Consider the following 8,692-nt stretch of genomic DNA (forward strand, 5'->3'; position numbering starts at 1 on the left):
GAATACGTAATACACACACATACCTCTCTAGGCCCCGCCAAATGCATCAACTACACATTCACATATGTTACATCACGTACCCCATTGATCTAAAAAGCCCTCTCTTCACGTTTATTTCGCATACAACATTCCTTTTGACTAAAGTGTGGCCAAAAAATTATTTTATATATACAACATTACAAAATTATATGGAGGAGTACGAACGCTCATTTGCATTGCATGGTGCCCATAATGATATTTATTCCGCACTGTGAATTTGTATATTTTTATACTATATACAAAGTTAGTCATAATAAAGAGAAACAAAGAGCATCTCTCTCTCCATCGCATACCCCCATGTACGCCCCTTTCACGTATGCACACAAAACTATCTCCAGGTCCTTTAAAAGTAAGCCCCCAGAAAATTCACGCATGTTTCATCTTTCTCTCGCGATATATGCATGACGATCATTGTATTTGAAGCGAAAGCACGATACGTACATTGGACTTCGGAATCCACTCATTACGGTCACCATTTATGTTTAGTGGTTATTATGCAGTCACGGGCTCACCGTACAACTCTGTATTTGCTCATGACATGACTAGTTGACCAGTTAAACGCTCCACGTGGCACCTCTAGTGTTGCATCACATTATCTCACTACCATCGTGCCCACCTGTCGACTTGTATCTACTCTACATCTACACTCTTATAAAATACATAAAATACACTCTTATAAAAAATAGAGTTGGTGATGATGGTGTCCCTGCCATCCTGCAATATAGGCCATCCGATTTATATCTGATGGATAGGAAAGAAACTATGGCAATTTTGCAAAAAAGGTACCCACACACCTCTCCACATTTGCAAATAAGGCCTTCCCTCATTCATCCTTTTCTCTCACAAGATAAAAAAGTCATACAAATGCATCTTGATGTTACATGCAATGCACGTGCATCTTGCTAGTAAGAACGAAAACAAATGACAAAAAAATATTTGGACGGTGGTTCCAAGTCATGACCGCGGGCACAGCGGACAAGGTGGCCTTGTATTGGTATGATGAGTCGTCTGTTTTAACACACAGGAGCTGGTGTGGTGATTATACACACACGCACGCATGCACACGAACTGCATCCCGCAACACTCACACAAACACATGCACCCACGCACGCACGCAACACTCACACGTACACACGCAGCCACGCACGCACGCAACAATCACACGCACGCACGGAACACTCACACGCACACACGCACGCATGCATGCACACACCAGTATACCACACGACCAACACACACTCTCACGCTCAAGTGCTCAACCTACACGTGCATGCGCACACATCAGGCCCTGACAGACACATACACAACCAGGTGATTCCCGCGCACGGGTTGGAGCCTTGTCGCGCCTGCGTAAATTTTTGTTTATCTAACCTTTTGCCCATGCGAACTGACAGGTGGGACCCACAACGAACGTGGTCAATTTAACTAGTCAACATGGCGCCGGGCTGACTATTTGGCCGGTCAACAGAGTGCAATCTGATGCTGAGCTGTGAGCAAGTGACTGTATAATCACCACAAAACATATATAGTGACCGTAATCAGCTTATTCTGAAGTTCGGTGACCGTATTACGCTTTTCTCTCTGTAGGCCCTCCAAAACTATGTCTCTACACGTTCTCGCATGTTACATCTAACAACTATGCAATACAACACTACTACTACACTCTAACACAATAAATCATATGTGTTTTTAGTTTTACTAGATATCATATTGTTACTTATAATTATTCATTTTGCATAAATTAAAATTGCCTTTGAAATGTGTCGCCAGTATCATCTACCGCGCGGGAAAAATCCCGCCCTTTCCTGTTTAATCGGGTTTGTATCAATGGATCGTGCGAAACATCAAAACCATAGTACTATACAGTACAAGTGACAGTTCACTGGGTCATCGTGTCGTCTACTCCTCCGTCGTAAGAGTGGAGCGCTCGCTTTCATAAATCTTCTAGTCCCTTTCGCCGACATGTGGGACATCAAGCTACCGGGTCCACGTGCCATACCGGAATACAGTGCAGAGCAGCCAGGGTGAAGCACCCCAGTCATGGCGCCGGCGTAGTAATGAGCAATGAGGCATCAAATCAAAAAGTTGCACCTTTCCCGCAGTTAAGTTGGAGGGACGAAACAACCATCATTTCACTCGTTCCTGAATCCGCTTCTCCATCATCTTCTTCAACTTAACCACGTGTTGCTTCTGTCGTTATTCTGCCTCATGTGGGACGCGGATCGGCTTGGTAAAGCACTGACACGTGGGACCGCATGTTAGCAAACCGCCAGGACAACGTCCTCCAAAAATAAGAAGCCTAATCCTAGACATACAAAGGGTTACGTAGCTGCTACGTATACTTTCCATCTAATCTATATATGCGCCCCTGATTTTCAGGTGGGGTGGGCCTAATCCTCTCCTTTAATCCAATCAAATAGTCCCACATCACATCAGTTCGTAACTTTACGTAAACCATTACGTGGATGTAGCATTGCTCAAATAAGAAACCTCCCCCGCCATCCGCGCGGCAAAATCACCTCCTTTTTACTAATCTCGATTCTATAATTTTTTAGATCAATATAATTGAGATTTGTATAGATAACACACAGGAGCAAAACCAAGTGGTATAGTTAAGGGCATCCACAATGTGTAGCCAAATGTGAAAATAGCTTTTGGCATCGTGGGAACCATTGTGGACGGTGTTGCCAAAGCCAAAAAGATGGAACCGAAGCTCCCTGATTGATTGATTGAAGGAATAGAAAAATGCAACGTCTCTCCTCTTTCTCCCATGCTTGGACGCATGTAGTACAGTATAGAGCATAGAGTCTACTCTCATGTCCCTTCTATCACAAATCACAAAGCAGTGAGGCGTCAAATCACAAAAGCACAGACGAAGCAACCATCATTTCACTCTTCGGTGACTCCGCTTCTCCATTGTCTTCTTCGAGAAGCCATCTCACCGCATTAGTTACTCCTAGTAGTACTAGTAAAGGACTTCCTGGATGCAAATAAGGCTGTTGTCTCGGCTTGCAGGCGGCACTTGTGAATGACTTACCGTGGTCTCCCTCAATGGTGTTCTCCGTCGAATGCACTTCGCCAAACCACCAAAAAAAATATCATCGACGTCATCACAATGGGGAAGGAAGTCAAATATAGTTACTACCTCCATTTTTTTGTACACAAGGCCAGTATATCAAAATTACAATTTGCAAAGGGCCACTAATACTAATCGAGGCAAAATTGATGGGGTTAGTAACCAAGGACATTAATATCCCCTGCATGCATGCGGAAGTGAGAAGGTTGGTTTGCATGGCGCTGCATTAATGAAGCGATGAGAAGTGAGATGGTTAGCTCTTTGGTCTTTGGAGAAACAAATACGCATTAATTGACATGTGAAACGAGGATTTGTATCGATTAAATCCCGCGAAGGAAAACCCAGCCTTTCTTTTTTAACACTAGTACTCCTAGTACGTACGTACTTATCCTGTTTGGGTCTAGGCCTTGCATTGCCAAACTTCGCCACACATTTTTGCCAAGCTTACCTAAAGTTTTCAAAATGAGAAGGAGATCCACTTGCGCACGGCTATCGCGGTCGCATCGCACCCTCACACGGTCGCTCCTGCACGCCGCGGTCGCACCGCACCCTCACACAGTCGCTCCTGCACGCCGCAAACCCAACCAAGGGAACGCACCCTCACTGACATGTGCTGTCGCATGTGAACACACCAAACTCAGCCATCCTATCGCTGACACATAATTTTCGTTTCATAGAGTATGTTTATCCAACCGCATGTTGGGGAGTATCCGTACGGCCCGTGCGGTGGTCTGTTGGGGAAGAAGAAGAGGTGAGGAAGAAGGAAAGAAAGGTTAGGAGACGTAGGATATTCATTCAACCGCCTGAAATGGTAGACTGACCCAAGTCAGGCGACTTGCATAACAAATACTCCCTCCGTTCCTAGATATAGGGTGTATAGTTTTTGGCACGGAAATTAAAGAACGCACATGGAGTGAAAAATTCACAAGTTTTGGGCGAGATTACACCTGACTAACTGACATGAGAAAATAGAGGAGCTTGCCCGATATAAGGAAATGTAATCAAATCCCTACAAAAATTATCCAAATGAGTGGTGCAATGCAATACATCTTATATTTCGGACTTTTTCTCAAAAATCTATACACCTTATATCAAGGAACGGAGGGAGTATATGTTTTTACACAGCAAAAGATCCATAAAGACAACAACATAAAGAAAAACTATCACTGCTCATGGAAAGAGACGACCTCACCGTCTTTGGCTGCCGGCGCGAACCAGCCGTCGCTGCCGACGTATGTCTCCGCATCGTGGTTGTCCTCGGCCTCCAGCTACTCGTTCAAGTGGAGCGTGCGGGCGCTCTGCACGGACGAGAGCACAGCCCGGTTCAAGTCAAGGACGTCCGTTTCCACCTGTAGGAGGGCCTCGATGGCAGCGGCATCCGCGTGCTCCACGTCGAGTCGAGCCTCCGCCGCCCGGTTCAAGTCCAGGACGTCCGGTTCCGCCTGCAGGAGGGCGTCGATGAGAGCGGCATCTGCGCGCTCTGCGTCGAGTCAAGCCTCTGCCGCCCGGTTCAAGTCCAGGACGTCCGGTTCTGCCTGCAGGAGGGCCTCGATGGCAGCGGCATCCGCGCGCTCCGCCTCAAGTTGAGCCTCCGCCGCCCGGTTCACATCCACGGCATCCGGTTCTGCCTACAGGAGAGCCTCGATGGCAGCGGCATGCGCGCGCTCCGCGTCGAGTTGAGCCTCTGCCTCCCGGTCCTCCTTTAGTATCACCATGTTGAACCGCTGGTCCGCCTGCACCATGGGGGACTCGGACGTCGGCACGAAGTCGACGTCCATCGTCTCATACCCATCGGGGGCCTTCTGCGCCGCGACCTCCGCCATGAACATTGGATCGGCTTCCTCCTCCTCGTAGCTCGGCTCCAGAGAACTCAGGGATTGGCCAGCCGCAAAGCGAGCTTGGGAACGGAGGTCTGTGGCGCCGATCGCCGCCGCGATTTCTGTGCGGCGCTCCAGCGTCAGCATCTTGTAGTAAGTGATCTTGCGGAGCACCTTCGCTTTTCGGCGAACTAGGGGATCGAAAGGTGGGGGAATGGGCTGGAGATTTGGTGTGGTTTTAGGGCAGTGGCTGGCGTAGGCCAAGCTGTGAAGGTTCTTGTGTGAATAGTGGTTCCGGTGACGACCGGTCAATCGGTTTTGACTGCACATCGCTCTTGTCGCGTTCGCGCTACAGCCCGGCACACTGGACCCTCCACGTCGCTCACTGAATGGAACGCGCTTCGTCTTGTGTGTTTGCTCACTTGTGGGACCGCAGTTGAGACCAAACCGACGTCCCTCCCCCTCCCCCGCCCGAGTCATTTATTATACCACCACTCCCTCCATTTTATGTGGAGTAAATAAAAACAGAGGGAGTAGGTACGGATGAGGATCCCCTGACGTGGCCGAACCCATTGAGTAACTGACATGCAGGGCCTAGCAAGCATGGGGTCCGCCAGTAATTGACCGAAAGGGAGGGTAAGGCAGGGATACCTACGTCAGAGGATCCACTTCCACTATACTACTTTGACCAGATGTTAGAGTAATAATATATGACATGCAACTTACACAAATGTTAGAGTAATAATATATGACATGCAACTTATACAAAGCATACAGGGTCTAATGCATTTTTCGAGGCTAACTTTGACCAAATGTTAGAGTAATATATGACATGCAACTTACACAAAGCATACAGTCAAATTTGTATGTGAAAGGAGTTTCCAATGATATAATTTTCACATTATACATCTCATGTACTATTAATCTTGTCAATAGTCAAATTGGAAACCATCTCGAGTACAAATCTAGGAGTACGTACGAATCTAACAATATTGATTGGGCGTTGTTGAATGTTGATACCTTTTTGATCAAAGTAGATATACTTTGACTACACATAAAACTTATATGTAAACTAGAAAGGATAGGAGGGAGTATATTGTACATTCAAAAACGAAACGAACATTGAATACCCTTTATATATGATTTGCGGATGCTATGATCACCGGTTCAAAATTTTGAATCCGCCTTAGGTATCAGTGCCCCCACTCGTTCCCTCTCGATTTCATCTCGGGGTCCGGAGATCTATTGAAAGAGGACTAGGGTGGGTACATGCGAATGATACTCGGCGGAATGTTCAAATGAAGCATGAGGGAGGATGGACTCGACTGGAGGGCGACATGATCGATGGATAAGAGGATTGGAGAGGAATGAGAAATAAGCAAACGCGACATGATTATACTTGAACGGCTCAAATAAACAATAAGTTGTCTCGCTTGGCCTACATAGTGAAAGGCCTAATGTGCAACGCGGAGCACTGACGCTCGAATATGGCCGGGAAAACAGGGAAACAGACATGTGGGGCACACCCATCGGGACGAGGTAGAGCAGACTAGTCCAATGGAGGAGCTGGCCCATGACCTCCTCGCCACCGACAACCGTTCATGTGGGTCGTTGGGGCCAACAATGGGGTGCAGCTCCAGCACCGCCTCTAGACACGGCGACCGCGGTGAGCGACACGCTCATATCGTCGCTAGACACGGTCGGTTTCAGTTTGCCGAGGGTGGCGTTAGTGCTGTGGCACGACCAACGGTATGTTTGGTTTGTGCCCAAGGTTGCCCCATCAAAGCATTGGGTAGCCAAATTTTTGGTTGAGGTATTGGTTGCCCATGATTTGGCCGACATTGGCAAGAAAAATGAACTTGAGTTGGCTAGAGTTCATTGGCATGCCAAAGAAATGGCAACCATCCAAACAAAGACCAATCTTTGGGTCATGACCAAAATTTTGGTTGAGGTATTGGTTGCCCATGATTTGGCCGACATTGGCAAGAAAAATGAACTAGAGTTGGCTAGAGTTCATTGGCATGCCAAAAAAATGGCAACCATCCAAACAAAGACCAATCTTTTGGCCATGACCAAAATTTTGGCAAGGTGCACTTTGGCCACAATCCAAACACACCCCAACACCCGGCTCGTCGAGGATGCACGGGGCGCCGCGACGCGTCCGCGGAGTGGTGTAGCGCGGCCAACTGCATCCTCTGGACCTGAGACCATGCCGGGTCGTCTTGCTTTTTCAATGACATGCAGGGATCGCATGTGAGCAAAGGGCATCTCCAACGTTGCCACGACCGCAGCTGACTACCCTGGCACACCAAAACCCTTGTTCCTCACACCGTCGCGCGGTGCGTTCCCAGCCGGCGCCAGCTGCCCGCATTCATGTCGTCCGTTCGTATGTCGTCATTAAGAGGCTCGGTGCCCGCGGAACCAACTCCGGCGACTTAATGACGCACCCGGACGCTTGGCCTCACCGGAATGCGCTACTTTCAGTGGCAACGCCCAGCTAACCTCCACACCATAGCGCATCGTCCTCCTACCTGGAACCACATTTGCCATGACCGCAAGCGCGAACGCTCTGTGGGAGAGCTTGTCTTCGGGGATGGAGCTCGAAGTTGCCGCCCTCACTCAAGTCACCGCACAAGCGGTGGCCACGCTGGCGGACGACGACGGGAGCACCGTCAGCCACGCGTCCTACTTGCCGCCGTCCAACGTCCGGCACCGCCGAGGTCGGGGACTCCTCCGAGGATGAGTAGGGCATGGGAGGCGGCAAGGCATGGTGTGCCAACTAGCCGGTCTGTCTCCCGTGTTCTACTTTTCCTCGCTGGAGACCGCACCTTCACTTCACGGGTCTTGAACCCCGCCCCCGTACATGGAGATCATAGATGGAGGACGTCGGTCGCCGCCATAGAATAGGTTTAGTGTCGGGTTTCTTTTATTTTTTTGTCCTATAAAGGTTCGAAATGTAATGAAAATCTGCCGTGTTTGCATTAATCTCGGCCGGTGTATATGAACTTTCACAATAATATACATATTGTAGGAGTACTAGCAAGATGCCCGTGCGTTGCACGGAAGATCAAGATCTTGTGATAGAAAAGGATGAACGAGGGAAAGCCTTATCTGCAAATGTGGAGAGGAATGCGGGTAAATTGTCATAGTTTCCTTCCTATCCGTTAGATATAGATCGGACGGCCTATATTGCAGGATCGGAGACATCTTTCTACATCTATGGGAACCTACGAAAGGGTTAACGTAAATTGCCTCTCTCTCTCTCCTCCCCTAATTTTCATGGTGGTGGGCCCCTCCCTCCCCCCAATTTACAATCAACAGCTCACACGTTTCACATTGCATTAATTACGTAACTGGGATTACATAGGTGTAGCATTACTCGTCCTAAAAAACCCAACTAAGCCAACCTCCCAGCATATCACGCGGGAAAAGACCCGGTCGCGCCGTTTTAGTCCGGATTACCGGATTACTAGTAGTAGTATCGATGGATAGCGCAAAGAAACAGATTTTTTTTAGGGGGCGAAGCACCTAGTTTAAAAGGAAAAAATGCAGTATACTCATAACACTCCTGTCGCGGTCGCATTGCACCCCACACACGTTCGGTCCTGCACACGGCTCACGCAAACGGAACGCTCTTCGGCTTGCCTCTTAATTGACACGTGGGACTGCACTTGGAGAAACCGACCATGCGCCAAACTCCCCCCGCCCACCGCGCGAAAATTCTCCCCCCCCCCAGACACCCAAAAATTCCCCCCAAATC

This window comes from Triticum aestivum, chromosome 3A (genome assembly GCF_018294505.1).
Source record: "Triticum aestivum cultivar Chinese Spring chromosome 3A, IWGSC CS RefSeq v2.1, whole genome shotgun sequence".
In the NCBI taxonomy this organism is placed as follows: domain Eukaryota; kingdom Viridiplantae; phylum Streptophyta; class Magnoliopsida; order Poales; family Poaceae; genus Triticum; species Triticum aestivum.